At 36.8% G+C, this 14,694-nt stretch overlaps 1 long non-coding RNA gene across 14 annotated transcripts in view; it reads right to left on the bottom strand.

The window, feature by feature from the left end:
- The window catches only part of Gm32846, a 130,859-nt gene that overhangs the window by 37,501 nt on the left and 78,664 nt on the right, over positions 1-14,694 (bottom strand). The window contains exons 1-2 of one of the 14 annotated variants that reach the window (XR_881858.1): positions 12,708-12,722; positions 11,982-12,035 (exon numbers count right to left, since the gene is read on the bottom strand). The exons of 12 other annotated variants lie outside the window; for them this stretch is intronic. This is a non-coding gene — a long non-coding RNA (predicted gene, 32846). Of the gene's footprint in view, positions 1-11,981; positions 12,128-12,707; positions 12,723-14,694 lie in introns of those variants that run through there. One more of the 14 variants, XR_881859.3, reaches the window with a different exon arrangement.

The raw sequence follows: 14,694 nt of genomic DNA on the forward strand, positions 1-14,694 counted from the left end.
GTTTGTGTAGTCCCTGATTTTAGTGGGATTGCTTCAAGTTTCTATCCATTCAGTTTGATGTTGGCTACTGGTTTGCTGTATATTGCTTTTATTATGGTTAGGTATGTACCTTGAATCCCTGAACTTCCCAAGACTTTTATCATGTAGGGCTGTTGGATTTTGTCAAATGATTTCTCAGTTCTCTTTCTTTGTTGTTTTTTTATGTGATTTAGAGTAATTGTGGATTCATAGAATGAATTGTGTAGAGTACTTTCTGTTTTTATTTTGTGGAATAGTTTGAGGAGAATTGGAATTAGGTCTTCTTTGTAGGTCTGATAGAACTCTACACTAAACCAATCTGGTCCTGGGCTTTTTTTTTTTGGGGGGGGGGAGATTATTAATGAATGCTTCTTTTTCTAGAGGGTTTATAGGACTTTTTAGATCATTGATCTGATCCTGATTTAACTTTGGTACTGGTATCTGTCTAGGAAGTTGTCTATTTCATCCAGGTTTTCCAATATTGTTGAGTATAGCCTTTTAGAGTAGGATTGATGATGTTTTGGATTTCCCCAGGTTCTGTTGATTTGTTTCCCTTTTCATTTATGATTTTGTTAATTAGGATGCTGTCCCTATGCCATCTAGTTAGTCTGGATAAGGGTTTATCTATCCTGTTGGTTTTCTCAAAGAACTAGCTCCTGGTTTGTTTGATTCTTTGAATAGTTTTGTTTGTTTCCATTTGGTGGATTTCAGCTCTGAGTTTGATTATTTCCTGCAATCTACTCCTCTTGGGTGAATTTGCTTCCTTTTGTTCTAGAGCTTTTAGGTGTGCTATCAAGCTGCTAGTGTATGCTCTGTCTAGCTTCTATTTGGCAGTCCTCATTGCTATGAGTTTTCCTCCTGGACTGCTTTCATTGTGTCCCATAAGTTTGGGTATGTTGTGGCTTCATTTTCATTAAACTCTTAAACATCTTTAATCTATTTCTTTATTTTTTCCCTGACCAATGTATCATTGAGTAGAGTGTTATTCAGCTTCCACATGAATGTTGGCTTTCTATTATTTATGTTGTTATTGAAAATCAGCTTTAGTCTGTGGTAATCTGATAGGATGTATGGGATAATTTCAATATTTTTGTACCTTTTGAGGCTTGTTTTGTTACCAATTATATGTCCAGTTTTGGAGAAAGTACCATGAGGCGCTGAAAAGAAGGTATATCCTTTGTTTTAGGATAATAAATGTTCTGTAGATATCTGTTAAGTCCATTTGTTTCATAACTTCTATTAGTTTCAATGTGTCTCTGTTTAGTTTCTGTTTCCAGGATTTGTCAAATGGTGAGAGTGGGATGTTGAAGTCTCCCACTATTATTGTGTGAGGTGCAATTTGTGGTTTGAACTTACTAAAGTTTCTTTAATGAATGTGACTGCCCTTGCATTTGGAGCACAGATATTCAGAAAGAGAGTTCATCTTGGCAGATTTTACCTTTGATGAGTATGAAGTGCCCCTCCTTGTCTTTTTTAATAACTTTGTGTTGGAAGTCAATTTTATTAGATATTAGAATGGCTACTCCACCTTGTTTCTTGGGACCATTTGCTTTGAAAATTGTTTTCCAGCCTTCACTCTGAGGTAGTATCTGTCTTTGTCCCTGAGTTGGGTTTCTTGTATGCAGCAAAATATTGGGTCGTGATTACATAGCCTGTCTGTTAGTCTTTGTCTTCTTATTGGGTTATTGAGTACATTGATATTAAGAGATATTGAGGAAAAGTATTTATTGCTTCCTGTATTTTTTGTTGTTAGAGTTGGGGTTCTGTTCTTGTGGTTGTCTTCTTTTAGGTTCATTGAAGGATTACTAATGTTGCTTTTCCTAGGGTGTAATATCTGTCCTTGTGTTGGAGTTTTCCCTTTATTAACCTTTGAAGGGCTAGATTTGTGGAAAGGTATTGAGTGAATTTGTTTTTATCATGGTATACCTTGGTTTCTCCATCTAAGGTAATTGAGAGTTTTGCTGGGTATAGTAGCCTGGACTGGCATTTGTGTTTTCTTGGGTCTGTATAACATCTCTCCAGGATCTTCTGGCTTTCATATTCTCTGGTGAGAAGTCTGGTGTAATTCTAATAGGTCTGCCTTTACATGTTACTTGACATTTTTCCCTTACTGCATTTTATATTCTGTTTTTGTTTAGTGCATTTGTTGTTCTGATTATTATGTGTCGGTTGGAATTTCTTTTCTGGTCCAGTCTATTTGGAGTTCTTTAGACTTCTTGTATATTTATCGGCATCTCTTTCTTTAGGTTATGGAAATTTTCTTCTATAATTTTGATGAAGATATTTACTGGTCCTTTAAGTTGAAAATTTTCATTCTCATCTACTCCTATTATCCATAGGTTTGGTTTTCTCATTGTATCCTCGATTTTCTGGATGTTTTGACTTAGGATCTTGTTGCATTTTGCATTTTCTTTGATTGTTGTGTCCATGTTCTCTATGGAATCTTCTGCACCTAATATTTTCTATTCCAACTCTTGTATTCTGTTGCTGATGCTCGATTCTATGGTTCCTGATTTCTTTCCTAGGGTTTCTATCTCCAGAGTTGTCTCCCTTTGGGTTTTCTTTATTTTTTCTACTTACATTTTTAAATTTTGGATGGTTTTGTTTAATTGCATTACCTGTTTGGTTATGTTTTCCTATAATTTTTTAACGGATTTATGTGTTTCCTCCTTAAGTACTTCTACTTGTTTAGCAGCATTTTCCTATATTTCTTTATAGGCTTCCATATGTTTAGCAGTGTTCTCCTGTATTTCTTTATGTGAGGTATTATACTCTTCCTATAGTCCTCTACCACCATCATGATATTTGATTTTAAATCCGAGTCTTGCTTTTCGGGTGTGTTGGGGTATCCAGAACTCACTGTGGTGAGTGTACTGGGTTTTGATGATGCCCATTGATCTTGTTGTCTGTTAGTACTATTCTCATGTTTGCCTTTTGCCATGTGGTAATCTCTTGTGTTAGATATTCTCCCTTTCTCTGGCTGGAGCTTTTCCCTCCTGTGATTCTGTTAGCCTCTGTCAGCATTTCTAGGAGTCCAACTCTCACCTGAATCCCAGTGGTCTGAGCACTCTCTGCAGGCAAGCTCTTCTCTTGCAGGGCATGTGTCCAGAAATTTGGAATCTGACCCATGTCCTGATTCCTGGGTCAGAGCCCTCCCTGGAGGCTGACATTCCTCTGGAGAGGAAGTTACCCTGGGGTCTGAGTCTCACCTCTGCCTCCTGGCTGAGGATGAAGGCCTAAAGGGACCCTGTCCAAGAAGCTCTGTTCTTCTGCTGCCCATGTGCTCTCAAGTGATCCCAAGATCCTGGGTATGCTATGGAGCCTGGGGCATGTAGAGTCCTCTGGGGACCTTGGATCCTCCACCGGGTTTTCGTTAAAGAGGGCTCAGGGCCTGCCCCATCTGCAATAAATGTCAGCCTCTGGTCAGGCAGTGTTCCTTTGTCCCAGTTCCTACTGGCAGTAGATACTCTGTTATTCTTTGGAACTGATGTTGTGTTCTACTCACTGAAGATTCCAAGCACCTGGGTGTGTTAGGGGACCTGTGGCTTGGAGAGGCCTCTGGGGACCTTGGGGTCCTCTGCTGTGTTTGTTTATTTGAACATCTAAACTAGACAAGTGATGTTGATTAAGGGAAAGAACATATTTCTATTGTTGTAAAAATAATTAATGATCATATGTCATGTCATGAATCTCTCATGATACATGCATGCCACTTAAGTGAGTTGAGTAGGATTTTGTTAGGAATCCTTGCATGGATTCATCCCTCAATGAATATCATCTTTAAAATTAGAGACACTCTTTTTCTTTCTCAAATGGAACATTGCTTTTCTCAGTGTTTTTCATTTTTGAAGAGCAACAAAGTTCTACTTTTGAGAAGCTCAGTTTTTGCACTTATTTCAATTTCTCTGGCTTCCATATTTTGATAAGAAATGTCAAATTGAAACATATGTCTTCAGCCTGTGTCTTTTCTGATTATGTGTTTTCTTTTTTCCCCCTTTGATAAAATGCTTTAGTAGATACTTTCTTTACTTATATTTCAAATGTTATCCCCTTTCTTCATTTACCCTCTGAAATCTCCTGTATCCCCTCCCCCTTCCCCTGCTCACTAACCCACCCACTCCCACTTCCCTGTCCTGGCATTCTCCTACACTGTGGGAATTAAGCCTTCTCAGGAACAAGCATCTCTCATACCACTGATGTCCAACAAGGTCATACTCTGTTACATATGTGGCCGAATCTATGGGTCCCTCCATGTGTACTGTTTGGTTGGTGGTTTAGTGTCTGGAAGCTCTGGGTGTACTGGTTTGTTCATATTGTTGTTCCTTCTATGGGGCTGCAAAATTCCTTCAGCTCCTTCAGTGTTTTCTCTAGTTCCTCCATTGGGGACCCTGTGTTCATTACAATTGATGGATGTAAGCATCCATTTCTGCATTTTTCAGGCACTGGAAGAACATCTCAGGGGACAGATATATCAGTTTCCTGCCAGCAAGTGTTTGTTGGCATCAAAAATAGTGTCTGGGTTTGGTAACTGGATCCCCATGTGGGGCAGCCTCTAAATGTCCTTTCCTACAGTCCTTTCTTCACACTTTGTCTTTGTATCTTCTTCCATGGGTATTTTTTCCCCCTGCTAAGAAGGACTAAAGTATCCAACTTTTGGTTTTTCTTCATTTTAAGCTTCATGTGGTCTGGGAATTGTATCTTGGTTCTTCCTGAAAATTTGGGTTATGGTCCACTTATCAGTGAGTGCACACCATGTGTGTTCTTTTGTGATTGGGTTACCTCACTCAGGATGTTATTTTCTAGATCTATCCTTTTGTCTAAGAATTTCACACACCCAAAGGAAGCTCAACTCCAAGGTGCTCTAACAAACCAGGATCAAAGGATCTCAGGATCTTGGTCACACCAGTATTCCTGGATCCCTGAGACAGCTTTATGCCCAGGAGCTCTGACACACCCAGAATCTCAGGATTACAGGATCCCAGAATCATGAAAAAAGTCTTGGAAAGATCAGGAATTCAAGGCCCATACCTAAACACAATAAAAGCAATATACAGCAAATCAGTAGCCAACATCAAATTAAATGGAGAGAAACTTGAAGCAATCCCATTAAATCAGGGACTAAACAAGGCTGTCCACACTTTCTCTTCTTGTTCAACACAGTACTCAAAGTCATAGCCAGAACAATTAGACAACAAAAGGAGGTGAAACAATGCGAATTGGAAAGGAAGAAGTCAAAATATCAGATGATGTGATTGTATATTTAAGTGCCTCTAAAATTTCTACCAGAGATCTCCTAAACCTGATAAACAGCTTCAGTGCAATAGCTGGATATAAAACTAACTCAAACAAATCAGTGGCCTTTCTCTACACAAAGAATAAACAGGCTGAGAAAGAAATTAGGGAAACAACATTTTTACAAGAGTCACAATTAATATAAAATACTTTGGTGTCACTCTAACTAAGAATGTGAAGGATCTGTATGATAAGAACTTCAAGTCTCTGAAGAAAGAAATCGAAAAAAGATCTTAGAAGATGGAAAGACATCCCACGCTCATGGATTGGCAGGATCAACATTGTAAAAATGACTATCTTGCTAAAAGCAATCTACAGATTCAGTGTAATTACCATCAAAAATCCAACTCAAGTCTTCAAGGAATTAGAAAAGGCAATCTGCAAATTCATCTGGAATAACAAAAAACCCAGGATAGAAAAAACTCTTCTCAAGGATAAAAGAACCTCTGGTGGAATCACCATGCCTGACCTAAAGCTGTACTACAGAGCAATTGTGATAAAAACTGCATGGTACTGGTATAACGACAGACAAGTTGACCAATGGAACAGAATTGAAGACCCTGATATAAACCCACACACCTATGGTCACTTGATATTTGACAAGGGAGCTAAAACCATCCAGTGGAAAAAAGACAGCATTTTCAACAAATGGTGCTGGCACAACTGGCGGTTATCATGTAGAAGAATGTGAATTGATCCATTCCTATCTCCTTGTACTAAGGTCAAATCTAAGTGGATTAAGGAACTCCACATAAAACCAGACACACTGAAACTTACAGAGAAGAAAGTAGGGAAAAGCCTCGAAGATATGGGTACAGGGGAAAAATTCCTGAATAGAACAGCAATGGCTTGTGCTGTAAGATTGAGAATCGATAAATGGGACCTCATAAAGTTGCAAAGCTTCTGCAAGGCAAAAGACACCGTCAATAAGACAAAAAGATCAACAACAGATTAGGAAAGGATCTTTACCTATCCTAAATCAGATAGGGGACTAATATCCAATATATATAAAGAACTCAAGAAAGTGGACCCCAGAAAATCAAATAACCCCATTAAAAAATGGGGCTCAGAACTGAACAAAGAATTCTCACCCGAGGAATACCGAATGGCAGAGAAGCACCTGAAAAAATGTTCAACATCCTTAATCATCAGGGAAATGCAAATCAAAACAACCCTGAGATTCCACCTCACACCAGTCAGAATTGCTAACATCAAAAATTCAGGTGACAGCAGATGCTGGCGAGGATGTCGAGAAAGAGGAACACTCCTGCATTGTTGGTGGGATTGCAAACTTGTACAACCACTCTGGAAATCAGTTTGGTGGATCCCCAGAATTTTGGACATAATACTAACACAGGATCCAGCAATACTTCTCCTGGGCATATATCCAGAAGATGTTCCAACCGGTAAGTAGGACACATGCTCCACTATGTTCATAGCAGCTTTATTTATAATAGCCAGAAGCTGGAAAGAACCCAGATGCCCCTCAACAGAGGAAAGGATACAGAAAATGTGGTACATTTACACAATGGAGTACTACTCAGCTATTAAAAGGAATGAATTTATGAAATTCCTAGGCAAATGGATGGACCTGGAGGGCATCATCCTGAGTGAGGTAACACAATCACAAAGGAACTCACACAATATGTACTCACTAATAAGTGAATATTAGCCCAGAATCTTAGGATACACAAGATATAAGATACAATTTGTTAAACGCATGAAACTCAAGAAGAATGAAGATCAAAGTGTGGACACTGTACCCTTTTTTAGAATTGGGAACAGAACACTCATGGAAAGAGTTACAGAGATTTTGGTCTTTGGAGCTGTGACAAAAGGTGGACCATCTAAAGACTGCCATATCCAGGGATCCATCCCATAATCAGATTCCAAATGCTGACACCATTGCATATACTAGCATGATTTTTCTGAAAGAACCCAGATATAGCTCTCTCTTGTGAGACTATGCCGGGGCCTAGCAAACACATAAGTGGATGCTCACAGTCAGCTATTGGGTGGATCACAGGGCCCCCAATGGAGGAGCAAGAGAAAGTACCCAAGGAGCTAAAGTGATCTGCAACCCTATAGGTGGAACAACATTATGAACTAACCAGTGCTCCAGAGCTCTTGACTCTAGCTGCATATCAAAAGATGGCCCAGTCGGCCATCACTGGAAAGAAGGCCCATTGGACTTGCAAACTTTATATGCCCCAGTACAGGGGAATGCTAGGGCCAAAAAGTGGGAGTGGGTAGGTAGGGGAGTGGGGGGGGTGTATTGGGGACTTTTTGAATAGCATTGGAAATGTAAATGAGGAAAATACCTAATAAAAAATTAATTAAAAAAAAAGAACTTCAAGTCTCTGAAGAAAGAAATTAAAAAAGATCTTAGAAGATGGAAAGACATCCCATGCTCATGGATTGGCAGGATTAATATAGTGAAAATGGCTATCCTGCCAAAAGCAATCTACAGAATCAATGCAATCCCCTTAGAAATTCCAACTCAATTCTTCACTGAGTTAGAAAAGGCAATTTGCAAATTCATCAGAATAACAAAAAAATCCAGGATATCAAAAACTATTCTTAACAATAAAAGAATTTCCGGGGGAATCACCATTACTGAAGTCAAGGTGTACTACAGAGCAATGTGATTAAAAACTGCATGGTATTAGTATAGTGACAGAAAGGTAGATCAGTGGAATAGAATTGAAGATATTGAAATGAACCCACATAGCTATGGTCACTTGATTTTTGACTAAGGTGCTGAAATTATCCAGTGGAAAAAAGACAACATTTTCAACAATTGGTGCTGGTTGAACTGGGGGTTAACTTGTAGAAGAATGCAAGTCAATCCTTCTTTTTCTCCTTGTACAAAGCTCAAGTCCAAGTGGATCAAGGCCCTCCACATAAAACCAGATACACTGAAACTAATAGAAAAGAAAGTGGGGAAGAGACTGGAGCACATGGTCACAGGGGAAAATTTCCTGAACAGAACACTAATAGCTTATGCTCTAAGATCAAGACTTGACAAATGGGACCTCATAAAATTGCAAAGCTTCTGTAAGGCAAAGGACACTGTCAATAGGACAAAACAGCAACCAACAGATTGGGAAAAGACCTTTACCAATCCTACAACAGATAGAGGGATAATAACCAATATATAAAAAAAAAATCTCAAGAAGTTAGACCCCAGAGAACCAAATAACCATGTTAAAAATGGAGTACAGAGTCAATCAAAGAGTTCTCATCTGAGGAATACTGTATGGCTTAAAAGCACTTAAAGAAATGTTCAACATCATTATTCATCAAGGAAATGCAAATCAAAACATCTCTGTCATTCAACTTCACATCAGTCAGAATGGCTAAGATCCAAAATTCAGGTGACAGCAAATGCTGTTGATTATGTGAAGAAAGAGGAACACTCTTGCATTGTCGGTTGGAATCCATCCTGTTACAATCACTCTGGAAATCAGTTTGTCCGTACCTTAGAAAATTGGACATAGTATTACCTGAGGACCCAGCTATACCCTCCTGGGCATATACCCAAAAGATGCTTCAATGTATAACAAGGACACATGCTCCATTATGTTCATAGCAGCCTTATTCATAATAACCCAAAGCTCTAAAGAACCCAGATGTCCTTCAACAGAGGAATAGATTCAGAAAATGTGGTACATTTACACAATGGCGTACTACTCAGCTATTAAAAATGATGACTTCATGAAATTCTTAGGCAAATGGATGGAAATAGAAAATATCATCCCGAGTGAAGTAACCCAATCACAAAAGAACACACATGATATGCACTCACTGATAAGTAAATATTAGCCACAAAGCTCAGAATACCCAACATACAATCGACATTGCATGTGAAGTTCAAGAAGAAGGAAGACCAAGTTTTGGATGCTGCATTCCTTCTTAGAAGGGGGAACAAAATACCCAGGAGAAGAGATACAGAGACAAACTGTGGAGCAGAGTCAGAAGGAAAGATCATTTAGAGACTGCCCCACCTGGGGATCCATCCCACATACAGTTATCAAACCCAGATACTGTTTTTGATGCCAACAAGTTCTTGCTGACAGGAGCCTGATATAGCTGCTTCTTGAGAGGCTCTTCGAGAGCCTGAGAAATATAGAGGTGGATATTACAGCCAACCATTGGACTGATCATGGGGTTGCCAGTGGAGGAGCTGGAGAAAGGACTGAAGGAGCTGATGGGGGTTGCAGTACCATAGGAGGAATAACAATATGAACTAACCAGTACCCCAGAACTTCCAGGGACTAAACCACCAACCAAAGAGTACACATGGAGTGACCCATGGCTCCAGCTGCATATGTCACAGAGGATGGCCTTGCTGGACTTCAATTGTATGAGAGGCCCTTGGTCCTGTGTAGGCTTGATACCTCAGTGTAGGGGAATGCCATAATGGGGAATCTGGAGTGGGTGTGTAGGGCATACCGTCCCAGAAGCAGGGGAGAGGGATATACTAGGGGGTTTTCAGAGGGAAAAGCAGGAAATGGAATAACATTTGAAATGTAAATAAAGAAAGTATCCATTAAAAAAAAAAGATCCCAAACAAACAAATAAAAAACGGAGAGTTATAGTAAAACACTCATCACAAGAATACTTCTTTGGAATATGTTTATATATTTATACCCTTTATACACATGAAGGGTCTTTGTGAAAATGAAGCTAAATATAATTACAGTATTTTTGTAAACTCTTTGGGTAAGTGAAAATTTTGTTTCATGTTCATTGAGAGTCTTCTTCATTAAGAAATTATTGGATCAAATTGTAGTAATTTCAAATGCCCATTACCTGGAAGACTTCATCTACATGTAAAAGCCAAATTCTATGCCTGCTCTGCTGGCTATGCATTTCTTTTCTTTAGTTTTATGAGAATTTTATATGAACCCGAAATTTGCCACAAATATTTTGCTATTTATTTTTCTTTAGTTTTTTTTTTTGATATATTATAATATGTTCTATGTTGATAACATACAATTTATCCATTGAAATATTATTTCTGATAATGAGAAACAAAATTTACAAATGGATGAAATGATAGTTGCCATCACTTTTATAAGCATGGTGGGGAGTGCATTGAAGAATAGGTTAAAATTCACTTAGTGGTGGTTGTTATTATAGAGCTGTGCTTGTAGAACGTAGGCAGCTCACAGGAGTATCATAATGGTATGGTTCCTTAGCTGTGGATGTCCAAAAAGTTACAAATGATCAATAGCAGAATGCAGATTTTAGCTGCAAATAAAGAAAAATGGAATCATCAAAACCTATACATTTTTGTTTCAACATATTCATGATTTGTTAGGGACATTTTTCTTTTTATATATTAGTAATGCACCTGTATTTTTATTTTAGATTTTAGCCACAAAATGTTACTCATGGATTAAAACAGACAAATATATGAGATGTGGATTATATCACAGGTAAAAGTTCAATGAACACTAGCAGCATTTATACTATGCATTTACAAAAATGTACCATGTGACATACAACATTATTTTGCAGTTTTCCCAGTGCATGAGGTCTTGTTTGGAAGATAAAAATAATTTGAATAGTTTCAGTAATTCTTCAAGACTATTTTTACTTTATCTACCAATTATATAAGAATATATTTTATGTATATTAAGCCGTATATATGTGAACCTAAGGGTATATTAAAGCATATGTCTCCATCTGCATTCCTGTATACACACACATACACACACACACACACACACACACACAAACACCATACATAATTTTTAAAAAAACATGTTCTGCTTACATATTCTCAATTCAGTCTATCCCTGATCTCTTGTGATTTTGAATAAATATCAAAGTTTATCCTACCATGGTTTGATTTCATGTAGCCCTTGTTGTTGGCCATTAAAATTATTGAAACATGGACTTGAGATTACCAACTAAATAAATGGATCACTTGACAGGGTAATTTCCCAACCAAGTCTTAGTTGAATCATAACAGAAGCTTCGATTAGAGCTTATTCCAGAAGCAAAACTGGAGACACTGTACTACAGAGTGCATTACAAACCTTCTCCTTCTTCTTATTTTTCTCTACATTGTAAAATATAGTACCTAGGTAAAATATCTTCATGTGTTGGATATTCTTTCAGTATATCATTTTTTTCCTGCCTGGGGAGACTTCTTCCATGAGTGAGCTTTAGCCATCACCTTGAAACCTGAGCATAGGGTTTTCTACATTTCCTCGTATATACTTCTATTTGATGTTCTATTATTTCAGTGTTTGCATATTTTCTCAAAGATTTCACATGTATCATTTATGGATCTTTCCCTCATTCCTAGAATAATACTCAGTATATGATTCATAAAGATTCCCCTTTTCCTTCATATAATCCAAAAAGACAGCCCAAGATGAGAAACTGTCTATAAATGTTTCTATCACACACTTTAAAAACACTCATTTCCAAATAAACCATCTGTAATAGACTATACACAGAATTACACACAGAGTATGGTGAGACAGACACACAGGGAGGAGAGAGAGAGAGAGAGAGAGAGAGAGAGAGAGAGAGAGAGAGAGAGAGAGAGAGAGAGAGAGAGAGAGAGAATTTCATTTAATAATACTCATTTCTTAAATATAAAAATTTATAAACCATACCATTTTATTTACTGAGGACAGAGGTAAACTTACAATTACATAAAATGGTGGTGGCACAATAATAATTTCATCTGGTGGTGGTTCAGTCTGTTGACAATAGTGAGAGACATTGTTGGACTTTAACAACTTTTGGATTTGTTTAGAAAATAAAAATTGTGATAAACATTTTCATTAAAACACATACATCAAGACATTCATTTTACTCTACTTTCTTATTGAGAAGTTGAAACACTTGAGCAGATGTCCTTTGCTGTTTGTGTCACACTAACTCTGTATATTTTTTTCCTAGTCTGCATAGATTGAAAATTGAGCTAATCAAATAGTCACTTTGTAAATATTTGATGATAATATATTAATTGTACCATGTTTTGAAAGGTCTTATACTTACTGCTTATCATGTTCTCTTAGGTGTAGTATTAGAACATGTTCTTTTTCTCCATTTTTCTTTGAAATAAATATTTAACATTTGGAATGATATACTTTTGAGATTGCATTGTGAAACACATTTAATTGCACAGATTGAAAATATTTCCTTAAGAATTCTAAAAAATTGTCTTCAATTTTTATTTTGTAGTTTGGATAATAATGAGACAATTAAGGCATAACATGGCCAGTAGTGAGTACTTCATTAAGCCTAAAATTATTGTATTCAGACTTTAGATTCGCAGTGCTATATGCATTAAAGCAGTATGAATATGAAAGTAGACAACTTTGAGCTGTGAAGCTTTAATGTATCAAGTTTAAAGTATTCAGACTCACCACGCCAAATTTATTCCTGAGTATTAAGGAAGGACGACTGTCTGAAGAAGAAGAAGAAGAAGAAGAAGAAGAAGAAGAAGAAGAAGAAGAAGAAGAAGAAGAAGAAGAAGAAGAAGAAGAAGAAGAAGAAGAAAAAGTTAGTTTTGTAGCATAGCCCACTCTAAAAGCATTAGGAGATTTTTGTGACCTCATCCCAGTCTTCTCACTCATTCACTGCAGAAAGAAAGGGTAAGCACAGAAAATGAAACATGGTTGTTCAAGGTTTATTGTTAAGGGATCTTCTCTGACATTGTAAAATCAAGTGCAATTGTTATGTTTATAAGTTGTTAAGTTGAAGAAAGGTTATTTTTGCTGCTACCTGGTTTAGAATGATATATTAGAAAAATGTGGACTGGAATGCATGTTTCTGTTCTTAGGCTGATTAACCCAGCCCCATGAGCAAAAGTTTAGTGAAAATGTCCCTTGAAGATATTATGTAGGAAATTCAAAATTACAATTACCTTCAAAGATTAGCCTTAAGGAAGAATTATTATGTGATTTGAGAGTAAATCCTTTCACAGTTTAGTTTTACTCTGAGAAGACTGAACTTAATGTAGTCTCCTCAGTATTATTGTTGTGCCTACCAATAATAAATGTAGTTTGAAGGGACATTGAAACTTGCTACTGAAAAACACAACTTACATCCACTCCTACTCCTTCAGATAGTTACTTAAAATTTCATCTTAATGCTTCTTAAAATTTCACACAACTTTTCAGAAGAAAATCATGTGTTAGTGCCATATGAACAGTTTTCACACAAATGGGTATCTGACCAACCTTGAGCTCCAGGTGATATTTTAAGGCTGAACACACATACTTTATATTTGTGCTCTTACAAGACTTCCAGTGCCTAACTATCTAAGAATTTGCTAGGCATGATTTAACTTTGGTGGCCATTGTCATCTTTCAAGATCTAATTCATTATCCAAGGAATTGTATACAATTTTGGGGGGAAACTTTATACCTTTTGAGTTTCTCTTCTTCCTGGATTTCAAGACAATTTGAGAAAATGAGTATTTAGGGCTACAGCTTTCTCCAAACAAGTAAATAAAATTAAGTCTTCAATCTTATAACAGTTCTTTCATCTACAAAGCAGTTCTTTCTATATTCACTAAATCATTCCTTCTCTTCCATTTATGATGTGAATTTCTCAGCAGTAAAAAGGTTGGATTTGTGGAGTTGATATTACTTATACAGGGAATAAGGATCATTTCTTAGTTTTACCTTGTGATAGACAGAGTAATGGTAAAGGCTAGTCTTCATCATTAATCTTTCACAATACACCCAATACAGATGATTGGAATGTGCAAGACTTTATTTTTATAGGAAAACAATAGAAGATTCTGAAACCAACAGTACAAAGTATTGTGATATTCTTATACATTCATGTGAGTCTTGATACAATCAATGTTCCTCTCCAAGATCAGGAATGTTCAGAGATATCCCATCAGTACTTTTTAAAAAACTGTTAGGTGAAAATTACCAGTCAATTACAATATGTCAATAAGGAAGCCATAAAATATTTTGATAGTGCCTATTTTATATTTTCAAGTTGTGGTTTATAAAACGCAGCCATCTCAATGTCCTCTTTGTCTTTCTTCTGCCATCGTCATGTATTATGAAGGAATAGACAAACATACTCAAGAGGAGATGATAGGTAGATTACAAATGATATATAGGTATTCAGATCTGTAGATAAATAGATTTAGAGGAGAGAGATAGTAGATTAGATAACAGACTGAGCCTTTGAAAATTCTAAACAGAGGAAAGAGACATTTTTTTTGAATGTTAAATCTTGCCAATTTTTTGTAAATTTCTTTTTATTTTTCTAGTTTTGTTTTGTGTTATGCCTTGTAAAGGCAGCTTAGGCTGCCCAAGAACTTGGTATATATCCTATGTTACCCTATTTTTTTTCTTGACTCCATATCATAGTATTAGCTATACAAAT

This window comes from Mus musculus, chromosome 7 (genome assembly GCF_000001635.26).
Source record: "Mus musculus strain C57BL/6J chromosome 7, GRCm38.p6 C57BL/6J".
In the NCBI taxonomy this organism is placed as follows: Eukaryota; Metazoa; Chordata; class Mammalia; order Rodentia; family Muridae; genus Mus; species Mus musculus.